This window comes from Hypanus sabinus, chromosome 29 (assembly GCF_030144855.1).
Source record: "Hypanus sabinus isolate sHypSab1 chromosome 29, sHypSab1.hap1, whole genome shotgun sequence".
Lineage (NCBI taxonomy): Eukaryota > Metazoa > Chordata > Chondrichthyes > Myliobatiformes > Dasyatidae > Hypanus > Hypanus sabinus.
The window spans coordinates 31,651,079-31,669,616 of NC_082734.1; positions in this window are offsets into that span (position 1 = coordinate 31,651,079).

The window sequence follows — 18,538 nt, forward strand, 5'->3', positions numbered from 1 at the left end:
ACCAGTCCAAGGCATCTGGTCCCAGTCCAGTCCAAGGCTCCGGGTCCCAGTCCAAGGCTCCAGTTCCCAGTCCAGTCCAAGGCTCCGGGTCCCAGTCCACTACAAGGCTCCGGGTCCCAATCCAGTGCAAGGCTCCGGGTCCCAATCCAGTCCAAGGGTCCAGGTCCCAATCCAGTCCAAGACTCCGGGTCCCAATCCAAGGCTCCAGGTCCCAGTTCAAGGCTCCGGGTCCCAGTTCAAGGCTCCAGGTACCGGTTCAAGGCTCTAGGTCCCAGTCCAGTTCAAGGCTTCGGGTCCCAATCCAGTCCAAGGCTCTGGGTCACAGTCCAGTCCGAGGCTCCGGGTCACAATCCATTCCAAGGCTCCAGGTCCCAATACAGTCCAAGGCTCCGGGTCCCAGTCCAGTCCGAGGCTCCGGGTCCCAATCCATTCCAAGTTTCCAGGTCCCAATACAGTCCAAGGCTCCGGGTCCCAGTACAAGGCTCCGGATCCCAGTTTAAGGCTCCGGGTCCCAGTTCAAGGCTCCAGGTACCAGTGCAAGGCTCCGGGTCCCAGTCCAGTCCAATGCTCTGGGTCCCAATCCAGTCCAAGGCTCCAGGTCCAAATCCTGTGCAAGGCTCCGTTACCAAGTCCAAGGCTCCGGGTCCCAGTTCAAGGCTGCAGGTACCAATTCAAGGCTCCGGGTCCCAGTCCAGTCCAAGGCTCCATGTCCCAGTCGAGTCCAAGGCACCGGGTCCCAAGCCAGTCGAAGTCTCCGGGTCCCAGTCCAGTTCAAGGCTCCAGGTCCCAGTCCAGTCTAAGGCTCTGGGACCCAGTCCAAGGCTTTGTTCCCAGTCCAGTGCAAGGCTCCGGGTCCCAATCCAGTCCAAGGCTCCGTTTCCCAGTTCAAGGCTCCAGGTACCAGTTCAAGGCTCCAGGACACAGTCCAGTCCAAGGCTCCAGGTTCCAAACCAGTCGAAGTCTCCGGGTCCCAGTCCAGTCCAATGCTTCGGGTCCCAATCCAGTTCAAGGCTCCAGGTCCCAATCCAAGGCTCTGGGTCCCAGTCCAGTCCAAGGCTCTGGGTCCCAGTCCAGTCCAATGCTCCGGGTCCCAATCCAGTTCAAGGCTCCAGGTCCCAATCCAAGGCTCTGGGTCCCAGTCCAGTCCAAGGCTCCGGGTCCCAGTCCAACGCTCCGGGTCCCAATCCAGTCCAAGCCTCCGGGTCCCAGTCCAGTCCAAGGCTCCGTGTCCAAATCCAGTCCAAGGCTCTGTGCCCCAGTCCGGTCCAAGGCTCCGGGTACCAATCCAGTCCAAGGTTCCGGGTCCCAGTTCAAAGCTCCGGGTCCCAATCAAAGGCAGCGGACCCGGTCCAAAGCTCCTGGTCCCAATCCAGTCCAATGCTCCGTGTCCCAGTCCAGTCCAAGGCACCGGGTCCCATTCCAAGGCTCCGGGTCCCAATCCAGTCCAAGGCTCTGGGTCCCAATCCAGTCCAAGCCTCCGGGTCCCAGTCCAGTCCAAGGCTCCGTGTCCAAATCCAGTCCAAGGCTCTGGGTCCCAGTCCGGTCCAAGGCTCCGGGTACCAATCCAGTCCAAGGCTCCGGGTCCCAGTCCAGTCCGAGGCTCCGGGTCCCAATCCATTCCAAGGCTCCAGGTCCCAGTACAGTCCAAGGCCCCGGGTCCCAGCCCAAGGCTCCGGGTCCCAGTTTAAGGCTCCGGGTCCCAGTTCAAGGCTCCAGGTAACAGTTCAAGGCACCAGGTCCCAGTCCAGTCCAAGGCTCCGGGTCCCAATCCAGTCAAAGTTTCCAGGTCCCAGTTCAAGGCTCCTGGTCCCAGTCCAAGGCTCTGTGTCCTAGTCCGGTCCAAAGCTGCAGGTTCCAGTCCAGTCCAAGGCTCCGGGTCCCAGTCCAGTCCAAAGCTCCGGGTTCCAGTCCAAGGCTCCAGGTCCCAGTCCAGTCCAAGGCACCGGGTCCCAAACCAGTCGAAGTCTCCGGGTCCCAATCCAGTCCAAGGCTCCGGGTCCCAGTTCAAGGCTCCAGGTACCGGTTCAATGCTGCAGTTCCCAGTCCAGTCCAATGCTCCGGGTCCCAATCCAGTTCAAGGCTCCTGGTCCCAGTCCAAGGCTCTGTGTCCTAGTCCGGTCCAAAGCTGCAGGTTCCAGTCCAGTCCAAGGCTCCGGGTCCCAGTCCAGTCCAAAGCTCCGGGTTCCAGTCCAAGGCTCCAGGTCCCAGTCCAGTCCAAGGCACCGGGTCCCAAACCAGTCGAAGTCGGGTCGCAATCCAGTCCAAGGCTCCGGGTCCCAGTTCAAGGCTCCAGGTACCGGTTCAATGCTGCAGTTCCCAGTCCAGTCCAATGCTCCGGGTCCCAATCCAGTCAAAGGTTCCAGGTCCCAGTTCAAGGCTCCTGGTCCCAGTCAAAGGCTCTTGGTCCTAGTCCGGTCCAAAGCTGCAGGTCCCAGTCCATTCCAAAGCTCCGGGTCCCAATCCAGTCCAAGGCTCCGGGTCCCAGTCCAAGGATCGGGGTCCCAATCCAGTCCAAGGCTCCAGGTCCCAATCCAGTCCAAGTCTCCGGGTCCCAATCCAGCCCAAGACTCCGGGTCACAGCTCAAGGCTCCGGGTCCCAGTCCAAGGCTCTGGGTCCCAATCCAGTCCAAGGCTCTGAGACCCAATCCAGACCAAAGCTTTGCGTCCCAATCCAGACCAAGGCTCCGGGTCACAGTTCAAGGCTTCGGGTCCAAGTCCAAGGCTCAGGGTCCCAGTACAAGGCTCCGGGTCCTAATTCAAGTCTCCAGGTCTCAATCCAAGACACCGGGTCCCAGTCTAAGTCTCGGTGTCCCAGTCCGGTTCAAGGCTCGGTGTCCCAATCGAGTCAAAGGCTCCTGGTCCCAGTCCAGTCCAAGGCTCCGGGTCCCAGTCCAGTCCAAAGCTCCGGGTTCCAGTCCAAGGCTCATGGTAGCAATCCAGTCCAAGGCTCCGGGTCCCAGTCCAGTCCAAGTTTCCGGGTCCCAATCCAGTCCAAGGTTCCAGGTCCCAGATCAAGGATCCAGGTCCCAATCCAAGGCTCCGGGTCCCAGTCCAAGGCTCTGGGTCCTAGTCCGGTCCAAAGCTGCAGGTCCCAGTCCAGCCCAAGGCTCCGGGTCCCAGTTCAAGTCTCCGGGTCCAAGTTCAAGGCTCCAGGTACCAGTTCAAGGCTCCAGGTCCCAGTCCAGTCCAAGGCTCCGGGTCCCAATCCAGTCCAAGTCTCCGGGTCCCAATCCAGCCCAAGACTCCGGGTCACAGCTCAAGGCTCCGGGTCCCAGTCCAATGCTCCGGGTCCCAATCCAGTCAAAGGTTCCAGGTCCCAGTTCAAGGCTCCTGGTCCCAGTCAAAGGCTCTTGGTCCTAGTCCGGTCCAAAGCTGCAGGTCCCAGTCCATTCCAAAGCTCCGGGTCCCAATCCAGTCCAAGGCTCCGGGTCCCAGTCCAAGGCTCCGGGTCCCAATCCAGTCCAAGGCTCCGGGTCCCAATCCAGCCCAAGGCTCTGGGTCCCAGTTCAAGTCTCCGGGTCCGAGTTCAAGGCTCCAAGTACCGCTTCAATGCTGCAGTTCCCAGTCCAGTCCAAAGCTCCGGGTCCCAATCCAGTCCAAGGCTACGGGTCCAAGTCCAAGGATTGGGGTCCCAATCCAGTCCAAGGCTCCGGGTCCCAATCCAGTCCAAGTCTCCGGGTCCCAATCCAGCCCAAGACTCCGGGTCACAGCTCAAGGCTCCGGGTCCCAGTCCAAGGCTCCGGGTCCCAATCCAGTCCAAGGCTCCGGGACCCAATCCAGACCAAAGCTTTGCGTCCCAATCCAGACCAAGGCTCCGGGTCACAGTTCAAGGCTCCGGGTCCAAGTCCAAGGCTCAGGGTCCCAGTTCAAGGCTCCGGGTCCTAATTCAAGTCTCCAGGTCTCAATCCAAGACACCGGGTCCCAGTCTAAGTCTCGGTGTCCCAGTCCGGTTCAAGGCTCGGTGTCCCAATCGAGTCAAAGGCTCCTGGTCCCAGTCCAGTCCAAGGCTCCGGGTCCCAGTCCAGTCCAAAGCTCCGGGTTCCAGTCCAAGGCTCATGGTAGCAATCCAGTCCAAGGCTCCGGGTCCCAGTCCAGTCCAAGTTTCCGGGTCCCAATCCAGTCCAAGGTTCCAGGTCCCAGATCAAGGATCCAGGTCCCAATCCAAGGCTCCGGGTCCCAGTCCAAGGCTCTGGGTCCTAGTCCGGTCCAAAGCTGCAGGTCCCAGTCCAGCCCAAGGCTCCGGGTCCCAGTTCAAGTCTCCGGGTCCAAGTTCAAGGCTCCAGGTACCAGTTCAAGGCTCCAGGTCCCAGTCCAGTCCAAGGCTCCGGGTCCCAATCCAGTCCAAGTCTCCGGGTCCCAATCCAGCCCAAGACTCCGGTTCACAGCTCAAGGCTCCGGGTCCCAGTCCAATGCTCCGGGTCCCAATCCAGTCAAAGGTTCCAGGTCCCAGTTCAAGGCTCCTGGTCCCAGTCAAAGGCTCTTGGTCCTAGTCCGGTCCAAAGCTGCAGGTCCCAGTCCATTCCAAAGCTCCGGGTCCCAATCCAGTCCAAGGCTCCGGGTCCCAGTCCAAGGCTCCGGGTCCCAATCCAGTCCAAGGCTCCGGGTCCCAATCCAGCCCAAGGCTCTGGGTCCCAGTTCAAGTCTCCGGGTCCGAGTTCAAGGCTCCAAGTACCGCTTCAATGCTGCAGTTCCCAGTCCAGTCCAAAGCTCCGGGTCCCAATCCAGTCCAAGGCTACGGGTCCAAGTCCAAGGATTGGGGTCCCAATCCAGTCCAAGGCTCCGTGTCCCAATCCAGTCCAAGTCTCCGGGTCCCAATCCTGCCCAAGACTCCGGGTCACAGCTCAAGGCTCCGGGTCCCAGTCCAAGGCTCCGGGTCCCAATCCAGTCCAAGGCTCCGGGACCCAATCCAGACCAAAGCTTTGCGTCCCAATCCAGACCAAGGCTCCGGGTCACAGTTCAAGGCTCCGGGTCCAAGTCCAAGGCTCAGGGTCCCAGTTCAAGGCTCCGGGTCCTAATTCAAGTCTCCAGGTCTCAATCCAAGACACCGGGTCCCAGTCTAAGTCTCGGTGTCCCAGTCCGGTTCAAGGCTCGGTGTCCCAATCGAGTCAAAGGCTCCTGGTCCCAGTCCAGTCCAAGGCTCCGGGTCCCAGTCCAGTCCAAAGCTCCGGGTTCCAGTCCAAGGCTCTTGGTAGCAATCCAGTCCAAGGCTCCGGGTCCCAGTCCAGTCCAAGATTCCGGGTCCCAATCCAGTCCAAGGTTCCAGGTCCCAGATCAAGGATCCAGGTCCCAATCCAAGGCTCCGGGTCCCAGTTCAAGGCTGCAGGTACCAATTCAAGGCTCCGGGTCCCAATCCAGTCCAAGGCTCCAGGTCCAAATCCTGTGCAAGGCTCCTGGTCCCAGTCTAAGGCTCCGGGTCCCAGTTCAAGGCTCCAGGTACCAGTTCAAGGCTCCAGGTCCCAGTCCAGTCCAAGGCTCCGGGTCCCAATCCAGTCAAAGGTTCCAGGTCCCAGTTCAAGGCTCCAGGTCCCAATCAAAGGCTCCGGGTCCCAGTCCAAGGCTCTGGGTCCTAGTCCGGTCCAATGCTGCAGGTCCCAGTCCAGCCCAAGGCTCCGGGTCCCAGTTCAAGTCTCCGGGTCCGAGTTCAAGGCTCCAGGTACCGCTTCAATGCTGCAGTTCCCAGTCCAGTCCAAAGCTCCGGGTCCCAATCCAGTCCAAGTCTCCGGGTCCCAGTCCAAGGATCGGGGTCCCAATCCAGTCCAAGGCTCCGGGTCCCAATCCAGTCCAAGACTCCGCATCCCAATCCAGCCCAAGACTCCGGGTCACAGCTCAAGGCTCCGGGTCCCAGTCCAAGGCTCCGGGTCCCAATCCAGTCCAAGGCTCCGGGACCCAATCCAGACCAAAGCTTTGCATCCCAATCCAGACCAAGGCTCCGGGTCACAGTTCAAGGCTCCGGGTCCAAGTCCAAGGCTCAGGGTCCCAGTACAAGGCTCCGGGTCCTAATTCAAGTCTCCAGGTCTCAATCCAAGACACCGGGTCCCAGTCTAAGTCTCGGTGTCCCAGTCCGGTTCAAGGCTCGGTGTCCCAATCGAGTCAAAGGCTCCTGGTCCCAGTCCAGTCCAAGGCTCCGGGTCCCAGTCCAGTCCAAAGCTCCGGGTTCCAGTCCAAGGCTCTTGGTACCAATCCAGTCCAAGGCTCCGTGTCCCAGTCCAGTCCAAGTTTCCGGGTCCCAATCCAGTCCAAGTTTCCAGGTCCCAGATCAAGGATCCAGGTCCCAATCCAAGGCTCCGGGTCCCAGTCCAAGGCTCTTGGTACCAATCCAGTCCAAGGCTCCGGGTCCCAATCCAGTCCAAGGCTCCAGGTCCCAATCCAGTCCAAGGCTCCGGGTCCCAGTCCACTACAAGGCTCCGGATCCCAATCCAGTACAATGCTCTTGGTCCCAGTTCAAGGCTCTGGGTTCCAGTCCACTACAAGGCTCCGGGTCCCAATCCAGTACAAGGCTCCGGGTCCCAGTCCAGTACAAGGCTCCGGGTCCCAATCCAGTCCAAAGCTCCAGGTCCCAGTCCAGTCCAAGGCTCTGGGTCCCAATCCAGTCCAAGGCTCCGGGTCCTAATTCAGTTCAAGGCTCCCGGTCCCAGTCCAAGGCTCCGGGTCCCAATCCAGTCCAAGGCTCCGGGACCCAATCCAGACCAAAGCTCTGGGTCCCAATCCAGACCAAGGCTACGGGTCACAGTTCAAGGCTCCGGGTCCAAGTCCAAGGCTCAGGGTCCCAGTTCAAGGCTCCGAAGCCCAATTCAAGGCTCCGGGTCTCAATCCAAGGCACCGGGTCCCAGTCTAAGTCTCGGTGTCCCAGTCCGTTCCAAGGCTCCGTGTCCCAATCGAGTCAAAGGCTCCTGGTCTCAGTCCAGTCCAAGGCTCCGGGTCCCAGTCCAGTCCAAAGCTCCGGGTCCCAGTCCAAGGCTCTTGGTACCAATCCAGTCCAAGGCTCCGGGTTCCAGTCCAAGGCTCCGGGCCCAAGTCCAGTCCAAGGCTCCGGGTCACAGTTCAAGTCTCCGGGTCCCAGTTGAAGGCTCCGGGTCACAGTCCAAGGCACCGGGTCCCAATCTAGTCCAAGGCTCCGGGACCCAATCCTGTCTAAGGCTCTGTGTTCAAGTCCAGTCCAAGGCGCTGGGTCCCAGTCCAGTCCAAGGCTCGGTGTCCCAGTCGAGTCAAAGGCTCCGGGTCCCAGTCCAAGGTTCCGGGTCTCAATCCATTCTAAGGCTCCGGGTCCCAATCCAGTCCAAGGCTCCGGGTCCCAAACCAGTCCAAGGCTCCAGGTCCCAATCCACTACAAGGCTCCGGGTCCCAATCCAGTGCAATGCTCTTGGTCCCAGTTCAAGGCTCTGGGTTCCAGTCCACTACAAGGCTCCGGGTCCCAATCCAGTGCAAGGCTCCGGGTCCCAGTCCAGTACAAGGCTCCGGGTCCCAATCCAGTCCAAGGCTCCAGGTCCCAGTCCAGTCCAAGGCTCTGGGTCCCAATCCAGTCCAAGGCTCCAGGTCCCAATCCAGTCCAAGGCTCCAGGTCCCAATCAAGTCCAAGGCTCCGGGTCCCAGACCAAGGCTCCGGGTCCCAGTCCACTACAAGGCTCTTGGTCCCAATCCAGTACAATGCTCTTGGTCCCACTTCAAGGCTCTGGGTTCCAGTCCACTACAAGGCTCCGGGTCCCAATCCAGTGCAAGGCTCCGGGTCCCAGTCCAGTAGAAGGCTCCGGGTCCCAATCCAGTCCAAGGCTCCAGGTCCCAGTCCAGTCCAAGGCTCTGGGTCCCAATCCAGTCCAAGGCTCCGGGTCCCAATCCAGTCCAAGGCTCCGGGTCCCAGTCCAAGGATCGGGGTCCCAATCCAGTCCAAGGCTCCGGGTCCCAATCCAGTCCAAGTCTCCGGGTCCCAATCCAGTCCAAGGCTCCGGGTCCCAGTCCAAGGATCGGGGTCCCAATCCAGTGCAAGGCTCCGGGTCCCAGTCCAGTACAAGGCTCCGGGTCCCAATCCAGTCCAAAGCTCCAGGTCCGAATCCAGTCCAAGGCTCCGGGTCCCAATCCAGTCCAAGTCTCCGGGTCCCAATCCAGTCCAAGGCTCCGGGTCCCAGTCCAAGGATCGGGGTCCCAATCCAGTCCAAGGCTCCGGGTCCCAGTCCAAGGCTCCGGGTCCCAGTCCACTACAAGGCTCCTGGTCCCAATCCAGTACAATGCTCTTGGTCCCAGTTCAAGTCTCTGGGTTCCAGTCCAAGGATCGGGGTCCCAATCCAGTCCAAGGCTCCGGGTCCCAATCCAGTCCAAGTCTCCGGGTCCCAATCCAGTCCAAGGCTCCGGGTCCCAGTCCAAGGATCGGGGTCCCAATCCAGTGCAAGGCTCCGGGTCCCAGTCCAGTACAAGGCTCCGGGTCCCAATCCAGTCCAAAGCTCCAGGTCCCAATCCAGTCCAAGGCTCCGGGTCCCAATCCAGTCCAAGTCTCCGGGTCCCAATCCAGTCCAAGGCTCCGGGTCCCAGTCCAAGGATCAGGGTCCCAATCCAGTCCAAGGCTCCGGGTCCCAGTCCAAGGCTCCGGGTCCCAGTCCACTACAAGGCTCCTGGTCCCAATCCAGTACAATGCTCTTGGTCCCAGTTCAAGGCTCTGGGTTCCAGTCCACTACAAGGCTCCGGGTCCCAATCCAGTGCAAGGCTCCGGGTCCCAGTCCAGTCCAAGGCTCTGGGTCCCAATCCAGTCCAAGGCTCCGGGTCCCAATCCAGTCCAAGGCTCCGGGTCCCAGTCCAAGGATCGGGGTCCCAATCCAGTCCAAGGCTCCGGGTCCCAATCCAGTCCAAGTCTCCGGGTCCCAATCCAGCACAAGACTCCGGGTCACAGTTCAAGTCTCCGGGTCCCAGTTGAAGGCTCCGGGTCACAGTCCAAGGCACCGGGTCCCAATCTAGTCCAAGGCTCCGGGACCCAATCCTGTCTAAGGCTCTGTGTTCAAGTCCAGTCCAAGGCGCTGGGTCCCAGTCCAGTCCAAGGCTCGGTGTCCCTGTCGAGTCAAAGGCTCCGGGTCCCAGTCCAAGGTTCCGGGTCTCAATCCATTCTAAGGCTCCGGGTCCCAATCCAGTCCAAGGCTCCGGGTCCCAAACCAGTCCAAGGCTCCAGGTCCCAATCCACTACAAGGCTCCGGGTCCCAATCCAGTGCAATGCTCTTGGTCCCAGTTCAAGGCTCTGGGTTCCAGTCCACTACAAGGCTCCGGGTCCCAATCCAGTGCAAGGCTCCGGGTCCCAGTCCAGTACAAGGCTCCGGGTCCCAATCCAGTCCAAGGCTCCAGGTCCCAGTCCAGTCCAAGGCTCTGGGTCCCAATCCAGTCCAAGGCTCCAGGTCCCAATCCAGTCCAAGGCTCCAGGTCCCAATCAAGTCCAAGGCTCCGGGTCCCAGACCAAGGCTCCGGGTCCCAGTCCACTACAAGGCTCTTGGTCCCAATCCAGTACAATGCTCTTGGTCCCAGTTCAGGCTCTGGGTTCCAGTCCACTACAAGGCTCCGGGTCCCAATCCAGTGCAAGGCTCCGGGTCCCAGTCCAGTAGAAGGCTCCGGGTCCCAATCCAGTCCAAGGCTCCAGGTCCCAGTCCAGTCCAAGGCTCTGGGTCCCAATCCAGTCCAAGGCTCCGGGTCCCAATCCAGTCCAAGGCTCCGGGTCCCAGTCCAAGGATCGGGGTCCCAATCCAGTCCAAGGCTCCGGGTCCCAATCCAGTCCAAGTCTCCGGGTCCCAATCCAGTCCAAGGCTCCGGGTCCCAGTCCAAGGATCGGGGTCCCAATCCAGTGCAAGGCTCCGGGTCCCAGTCCAGTACAAGGCTCCGGGTCCCAATCCAGTCCAAAGCTCCAGGTCCCAATCCAGTCCAAGGCTCCGGGTCCCAATCCAGTCCAAGTCTCCGGGTCCCAATCCAGTCCAAGGCTCCGGGTCCCAGTCCAAGGATCGGGGTCCCAATCCAGTCCAAGGCTCCGGGTCCCAGTCCACTACAAGGCTCCTGGTCCCAATCCAGTACAATGCTCTTGGTCCCAGTTCAAGGCTCTGGGTTCCAGTCCAAGGATCGGGGTCCCAATCCAGTCCAAGGCTCCGGGTCCCAATCCAGTCCAAGTCTCCGGGTCCCAATCCAGTCCAAGGCTCCGGGTCCCAGTCCAAGGATCGGGGTCCCAATCCAGTGCAAGGCTCCGGGTCCCAGTCCAGTACAAGGCTCCGGGTCCCAATCCAGTCCAAAGCTCCAGGTCCCAATCCAGTCCAAGGCTCCGGGTCCCAATCCAGTCCAAGTCTCCGGGTCCCAATCCAGTCCAAGGCTCCGGGTCCCAGTCCAAGGATCGGGGTCCCAATCCAGTCCAAGGCTCCGGGTCCCAGTCCAAGGCTCCGGGTCCCAGTCCACTACAAGGCTCCTGGTCCCAATCCAGTACAATGCTCTTGGTCCCAGTTCAAGGCTCTGGGTTCCAGTCCACTACAAGGCTCCGGGTCCCAATCCAGTGCAAGGCTCCGGGTCCCAGTCCAGTCCAAGGCTCTGGGTCCCAATCCAGTCCAAGGCTCCGGGTCCCAATCCAGTCCAAGGCTCCGGGTCCCAGTCCAAGGATCGGGGTCCCAATCCAGTCCAAGGCTCCGGGTCCCAATCCAGTCCAATTCTCCGGGTCCCAATCCAGCCCAAGACTCCGGGTCACAGTTCAAGTCTCCGGGTCCCAGTTGAAGGCTCCGGGTCACAGTCCAAGGCACCGGGTCCCAATCTAGTCCAAGGCTCCGGGACCCAATCCTGTCTAAGGCTCTGTGTTCAAGTCCAGTCCAAGGCGCTGGGTCCCAGTCCAGTCCAAGGCTCGGTGTCCCTGTCGAGTCAAAGGCTCCGGGTCCCAGTCCAAGGTTCCGGGTCTCAATCCATTCTAAGGCTCCGGGTCCCAATCCAGTCCAAGGCTCCGGGTCCCAAACCAGTCCAAGGCTCCAGGTCCCAATCCACTACAAGGCTCCGGGTCCCAATCCAGTGCAATGCTCTTGGTCCCAGTTCAAGGCTCTGGGTTCCAGTCCACTACAAGGCTCCGGGTCCCAATCCAGTGCAAGGCTCCGGGTCCCAGTCCAGTACAAGGCTCCGGGTCCCAATCCAGTCCAAGGCTCCAGGTCCCAGTCCAGTCCAAGTCTCTGGGTCCCAATCCAGTCCAAGGCTCCAGGTCCCAATCCAGTCCAAGGCTCCAGGTCCCAATCAAGTCCAAGGCTCCGGGTCCCAGACCAAGGCTCCGGGTCCCAGTCCACTACAAGGCTCTTGGTCCCAATCCAGTACAATGCTCTTGGTCCCAGTTCAAGGCTCTGGGTTCCAGTCCACTACAAGGCTCCGGGTCCCAATCCAGTGCAAGGCTCCGGGTCCCAGTCCAGTAGAAGGCTCCGGGTCCCAATCCAGTCCAAGGCTCCAGGTCCCAGTCCAGTCCAAGGCTCTGGGTCCCAATCCAGTCCAAGGCTCCGGGTCCCAATCCAGTCCAAGGCTCCGGGTCCCAGTCCAAGGATCGGGGTCCCAATCCAGTCCAAGGCTCCGGGTCCCAATCCAGTCCAAGTCTCCGGGTCCCAATCCAGTCCAAGGCTCCGGGTCCCAGTCCAAGGATCGGGGTCCCAATCCAGTGCAAGGCTCCGGGTCCCAGTCCAGTACAAGGCTCCGGGTCCCAATCCAGTCCAAAGCTCCAGGTCCCAATCCAGTCCAAGGCTCCGGGTCCCAATCCAGTCCAAGGATCGGGGTCCCAATCCAGTCCAAGGCTCCGGGTCCCAGTCCAAGGCTCCGGGTCCCAGTCCACTACAAGGCTCCTGGTCCCAATCCAGTACAATGCTCTTGGTCCCAGTTCAAGGCTCTGGGTTCCAGTCCACTACAAGGCTCCGGGTCCCAATCCAGTGCAAGGCTCCGGGTCCCAGTCCAGTCCAAGGCTCTGGGTCCCAATCCAGTCCAAGGCTCCGGGTCCCAATCCAGTCCAAGGCTCCGGGTCCCAGTCCAAGGATCGGGGTCCCAATCCAGTCCAAGGCTCCGGGTCCCAATCCAGCCCAAGACTCCGGGTCACAGTTCAAGGCTCCGGGTCCCAGTCCAAGGCTCCGGGTCCCAATCCAGTCCAAGGCTCCGGGACCCAATCCAGACCAAAGCTTTGCGTCCCAATCCAGACCAAGGCTCCGGGTCACAGTTCAAGTCTCCGGGTCCGAGTTCAAGGCTCCAGGTACCGCTTCAATGCTGCAGTTCCCAGTCCAGTCCAAAGCTCCGGGTCCCAATCCAGTCCAAGTCTCCGGGTCCCAGTCCAAGGATCGGGGTCCCAATCCAGTCCAAGGCTCCGGGTCCCAATCCAGTCCAAGTCTCCGCATCCCAATCCAGCCCAAGACTCCGGGTCACAGCTCAAGGCTCCGGGTCCCAGTCCAAGGCTCCGGGTCCCAATCCAGTCCAAGGCTCCGGGACCCAATCCAGACCAAAGCTTTGCATCCCAATCCAGACCAAGGCTCCGGGTCACAGTTCAAGGCTCCGGGTCCAAGTCCAAGGCTCAGGGTCCCAGTACAAGGCTCCGGGTCCTAATTCAAGTCTCCAGGTCTCAATCCAAGACACCGGGTCCCAGTCTAAGTCTCGGTGTCCCAGTCCGGTTCAAGGCTCGGTGTCCCAATCGAGTCAAAGGCTCCTGGTCCCAGTCCAGTCCAAGGCTCCGGGTCCCAGTCCAGTCCAAAGCTCCGGGTTCCAGTCCAAGGCTCTTGGTACCAATCCAGTCCAAGGCTCCGTGTCCCAGTCCAGTCCAAGTTTCCGGGTCCCAATCCAGTCCAAGTTTCCAGGTCCCAGATCAAGGATCCAGGTCCCAATCCAAGGCTCCGGGTCCCAGTCCAAGGCTCTTGGTACCAATCCAGTCCAAGGCTCCAGGTCCCAATCCAGTCCAAGGCTCCGGGTCCCAGTCCACTACAAGGCTCCGGATCCCAATCCAGTACAATGCTCTTGGTCCCAGTTCAAGGCTCTGGGTTCCAGTCCACTACAAGGCTCCGGGTCCCAATCCAGTGCAAGGCTCCGGGTCCCAGTCCAGTACAAGGCTCCGGGTCCCAATCCAGTCCAAAGCTCCAGGTCCCAGTCCAGTCCAAGGCTCTGGGTCCCAATCCAGTCCAAGGCTCCGGGTCCTAATTCAGTCCAAGGCTCCGGGTCCCAGTCCAAGGATCGGGGTCCCAATCCAGTCCAAGGCTCCGGGTCCCAATCCAGTCCAAGTCTCCGGGTCCCAATCCAGCCCAAGACTCCGGGTCACAGTTCAAGGCTCCCGGTCCCAGTCCAAGGCTCCGGGTCCCAATCCAGTCCAAGGCTCCGGGACCCAATCCAGACCAAAGCTCTGGGTCCCAATCCAGACCAAGGCTACGGGTCACAGTTCAAGGCTCCGGGTCCAAGTCCAAGGCTCAGGGTCCCAGTTCAAGGCTCCGAAGCCCAATTCAAGGCTCCGGGTCTCAATCCAAGGCACCGGGTCCCAGTCTAAGTCTCGGTGTCCCAGTCCGTTCCAAGGCTCCGTGTCCCAATCGAGTCAAAGGCTCCTGGTCTCAGTCCAGTCCAAGGCTCCGGGTCCCAGTCCAGTCCAAAGCTCCGGGTCCCAGTCCAAGGCTCTTGGTACCAATCCAGTCCAAGGCTCCGGGTTCCAGTCCAAGGCTCCGGGTCCCAGTCCAGTCCAAGTCTCCGGGTCCCAATCCAGTCCAAGGTTCCAGGTCCCAGTTCAAGGATCCAGGTCTCAATCCAAGGCTCCGGGTCCGAGTCCAAGGCTCTGGGTCCTAGTCCGTTCCAAAGCTCCAGGTCCCAGTCCAGTCCAAGGCTCCGGGTCCCAGTCCAAGGCTCTGGGTCCTATTCCGGTTTAAAGCTCCAGGTCCCAGTCCAGTCCAAGGCTCCGGGCCCAAGTCCAGTCCAAGGCTCCGGGTCACAGTTCAAGTCTCCGGGTCCCAGTTGAAGGCTCCGGGTCACAGTCCAAGGCACCGGGTCCCAATCTAGTCCAAGGCTCCGGGACCCAATCCTGTCTAAGGCTCTGTGTTCAAGTCCAGTCCAAGGCGCTGGGTCCCAGTCCAGTCCAAGGCTCGGTGTCCCAGTCGAGTCAAAGGCTCCGGGTCCCAGTCCAAGGTTCCGGGTCTCAATCCATTCTAAGGCTCCGGGTCCCAATCCAGTCCAAGGCTCCGGGTCCCAAACCAGTCCAAGGCTCCAGGTCCCAATCCACTACAAGGCTCCGGGTCCCAATCCAGTGCAATGCTCTTGGTCCCAGTTCAAGGCTCTGGGTTCCAGTCCACTACAAGGCTCCGGGTCCCAATCCAGTGCAAGGCTCCGGGTCCCAGTCCAGTACAAGGCTCCGGGTCCCAATCCAGTCCAAGGCTCCAGGTCCCAGTCCAGTCCAAGGCTCTGGGTCCCAATCCAGTCCAAGGCTCCAGGTCCCAATCCAGTCCAAGGCTCCAGGTCCCAATCAAGTCCAAGGCTCCGGGTCCCAGACCAAGGCTCCGGGTCCCAGTCCACTACAAGGCTCTTGGTCCCAATCCAGTACAATGCTCTTGGTCCCACTTCAAGGCTCTGGGTTCCAGTCCACTACAAGGCTCCGGGTCCCAATCCAGTGCAAGGCTCCGGGTCCCAGTCCAGTAGAAGGCTCCGGGTCCCAATCCAGTCCAAGGCTCCAGGTCCCAGTCCAGTCCAAGGCTCTGGGTCCCAATCCAGTCCAAGGCTCCGGGTCCCAATCCAGTCCAAGGCTCCGGGTCCCAGTCCAAGGATCGGGGTCCCAATCCAGTCCAAGGCTCCGGGTCCCAATCCAGTCCAAGTCTCCGGGTCCCAATCCAGTCCAAGGCTCCGGGTCCCAGTCCAAGGATCGGGGTCCCAATCCAGTGCAAGGCTCCGGGTCCCAGTCCAGTCCAAGTCTCCGGGTCCCAATCCAGTCCAAGGCTCCGGGTCCCAGTCCAAGGCTCCGGGTCCCAGTCCACTACAAGGCTCCTGGTCCCAATCCAGTACAATGCTCTTGGTCCCAGTTCAAGGCTCTGGGTTCCAGTCCAAGGATCGGGGTCCCAATCCAGTCCAAGGCTCCGGGTCCCAATCCAGTCCAAGTCTCCGGGTCCCAATCCAGTCCAAGGCTCCGGGTCCCAGTCCAAGGATCCGGGTCCCAATCCAGTGCAAGGCTCCGGGTCCCAGTCCAGTACAAGGCTCCGGGTCCCAATCCAGTCCAAAGCTCCAGGTCCCAATCCAGTCCAAGGCTCCGGGTCCCAATCCAGTCCAAGTCTCCGGGTCCCAATCCAGTCCAAGGCTCCGGGTCCCAGTCCAAGGATCGGGGTCCCAATCCAGTCCAAGGCTCCGGGTCCCAGTCCAAGGCTCCGGGTCCCAGTCCACTACAAGGCTCCTGGTCCCAATCCAGTACAATGCTCTTGGTCCCAGTTCAAGGCTCTGGGTTCCAGTCCAAGGATCGGGGTCCCAATCCAGTGCAAGGCTCCGGGTCCCAGTCCAGTACAAGGCTCCGGGTCCCAATCCAGTCCAAAGCTCCAGGTCCCAATCCAGTCCAAGGCTCCGGGTCCCAATCCAGTCCAAGTCTCCGGGTCCCAATCCAGTCCAAGGCTCCGGGTCCCAGTCCAAGGATCGGGGTCCCAATCCAGTCCAAGGCTCCGTGTCCCAGTCCAAGGCTCCGGGTCCCAGTCCACTACAAGGCTCCTGGTCCCAATCCAGTACAATGCTCTTGGTCCCAGTTCAAGGCTCTGGGTTCCAGTCCACTACAAGGCTCCGGGTCCCAATCCAGTGCAAGGCTCCGGGTCCCAGTCCAGTCCAAGGCTCTGGGTCCCAATCCAGTCCAAGGCTCCGGGTCCCAATCCAGTCCAAGGCTCCGGGTCCCAGTCCAAGGATCGGGGTCCCAATCCAGTCCAAGGCTCCGGGTCCCAATCCAGTCCAAGTCTCCGGGTCCCAATCCAGCCCAAGACTCCGGGTCACAGTTCAAGTCTCCGGGTCCCAGTTGAAGGCTCCGGGTCACAGTCCAAGGCACCGGGTCCCAATCTAGTCCAAGGCTCCGGGACCCAATCCTGTCTAAGGCTCTGTGTTCAAGTCCAGTCCAAGGCGCTGGGTCCCAGTCCAGTCCAAGGCTCGGTGTCCCTGTCGAGTCAAAGGCTCCGGGTCCCAGTCCAAGGTTCCGGGTCTCAATCCATTCTAAGGCTCCGGGTCCCAATCCAGTCCAAGGCTCCGGGTCCCAAACCAGTCCAAGGCTCCAGGTCCCAATCCACTACAAGGCTCCGGGTCCCAATCCAGTGCAATGCTCTTGGTCCCAGTTCAAGGCTCTGGGTTCCAGTCCACTACAAGGCTCCGGGTCCCAATCCAGTCCAAAGCTCCAGGTCCCAGTCCAGTCCAAGGCTCTGGGTCCCAATCCAGTCCAAGGCTCCGGGTCCCAATCCAGTCCAAGGCTCCGGGTCCCAGTCCAAGGATCGGGGTCCCAATCCAGTCCAAGGCTCCGGGTCCCAATCCAGTCCAAGTCTCCGGGTCCCAATCCAGTCCAAGGCTCCGGGTCCCAGTCCAAGGATCGGGGTCCCAATCCAGTGCAAGGCTCCGGGTCCCAGTCCAGTCCAAGTCTCCGGGTCCCAATCCAGTCCAAGGCTCCGGGTCCCAGTCCAAGGCTCCGGGTCCCAGTCCACTACAAGGCTCCTGGTCCCAATCCAGTACAATGCTCTTGGTCCCAGTTCAAGGCTCTGGGTTCCAGTCCAAGGATCGGGGTCCCAATCCAGTCCAAGGCTCCGGGTCCCAATCCAGTCCAAGTCTCCGGGTCCCAATCCAGTCCAAGGCTCCGGGTCCCAGTCCAAGGATCCGGGTCCCAATCCAGTGCAAGGCTCCGGGTCCCAGTCCAGTACAAGGCTCCGGGTCCCAATCCAGTCCAAAGCTCCAGGTCCCAATCCAGTCCAAGGCTCCGGGTCCCAATCCAGTCCAAGTCTCCGGGTCCCAATCCAGTCCAAGGCTCCGGGTCCCAGTCCAAGGATCGGGGTCCCAATCCAGTCCAAGGCTCCGGGTCCCAGTCCAAGGCTCCGGGTCCCAGTCCACTACAAGGCTCCTGGTCCCAATCCAGTACAATGCTCTTGGTCCCAGTTCAAGGCTCTGGGTTCCAGTCCAAGGATCGGGGTCCCAATCCAGTGCAAGGCTCCGGGTCCCAGTCCAGTACAAGGCTCCGGGTCCCAATCCAGTCCAAAGCTCCAGGTCCCAATCCAGTCCAAGGCTCCGGGTCCCAATCCAGTCCAAGTCTCCGGGTCCCAATCCAGTCCAAGGCTCCGGGTCCCAGTCCAAGGATCGGGGTCCCAATCCAGTCCAAGGCTCCGGGTCCCAGTCCAAGGCTCCGGGTCCCAGTCCACTACAAGGCTCCTGGTCCCAATCCAGTACAATGCTCTTGGTCCCAGTTCAAGGCTCTGGGTTCCAGTCCACTACAAGGCTCCGGGTCCCAATCCAGTGCAAGGCTCCGGGTCCCAGTCCAGTCCAAGGCTCTGGGTCCCAATCCAGTCCAAGGCTCCGGGTCCCAATCCAGTCCAAGGCTCCGGGTCCCAGTCCAAGGATCGGGGTCCCAATCCAGTCCAAGGCTCCGGGTCCCAATCCAGTCCAAGTCTCCGGGTCCCAATCCAGCCCAAGACTCCGGGTCACAGTTCAAGTCTCCGGGTCCCAGTTGAAGGCTCCGGGTCACAGTCCAAGGCACCGGGTCCCAATCTAGTCCAAGGCTCCGGGACCCAATCCTGTCTAAGGCTCTGTGTTCAAGTCCAGTCCAAGGCGCTGGGTCCCAGTCCAGTCCAAGGCTCGGTGTCCCTGTCGAGTCAAAGGCTCCGGGTCCCAGTCCAAGGTTCCGGGTCTCAATCCATTCTAAGGCTCCGGGTCCCAATCCAGTCCAAGGCTCCGGGTCCCAAACCAGTCCAAGGCTCCAGGTCCCAATCCACTACAAGGCTCCGGGTCCCAATCCAGTGCAATGCTCTTGGTCCCAGTTCAAGGCTCTGGGTTCCAGTCCACTACAAGGCTCCGGGTCCCAATCCAGTCCAAAGCTCCAGGTCCCAGTCCAGTCCAAGGCTCTGGGTCCCAATCCAGTCCAAGGCTCCGGGTCCCAATCCAGTCCAAGGCTCCGGGTCCCAGTCCAAGGATCGGGGTCCCAATCCAGTCCAAGGCTCCGGGTCCCAATCCAGTCCAAGTCTCCGGGTCCCAATCCAGTCCAAGGCTCCGGGTCCCAGTCCAAGGATCGGGGTCCCAATCCAGTGCAAGGCTCCGGGTCCCAGTCCAGTACAAGGCTCCGGGTCCCAATCCAGTCCAAAGCTCCAGGTCCCAATCCAGTCCAAGGCTCCGGGTCCCAATCCAGTCCAAGTCTCCGGGTCCCAATCCAGTCCAAGGCTCCGGGTCCCAGTCCAAGGATCGGGGTCCCAATCCAGTCCAAGGCTCCGGGTCCCAGTCCAAGGCTCCGGGTCCCAGTCCACTACAAGGCTCCTGGTCCCAATCCAGTACAATGCTCTTGGTCCCAGTTCAAGGCTCTGGGTTCCAGTCCAAGGCTCCGGGTCCCAATCCAGTCCAAGGCTCCGGGTCCCAATCCAGTCCA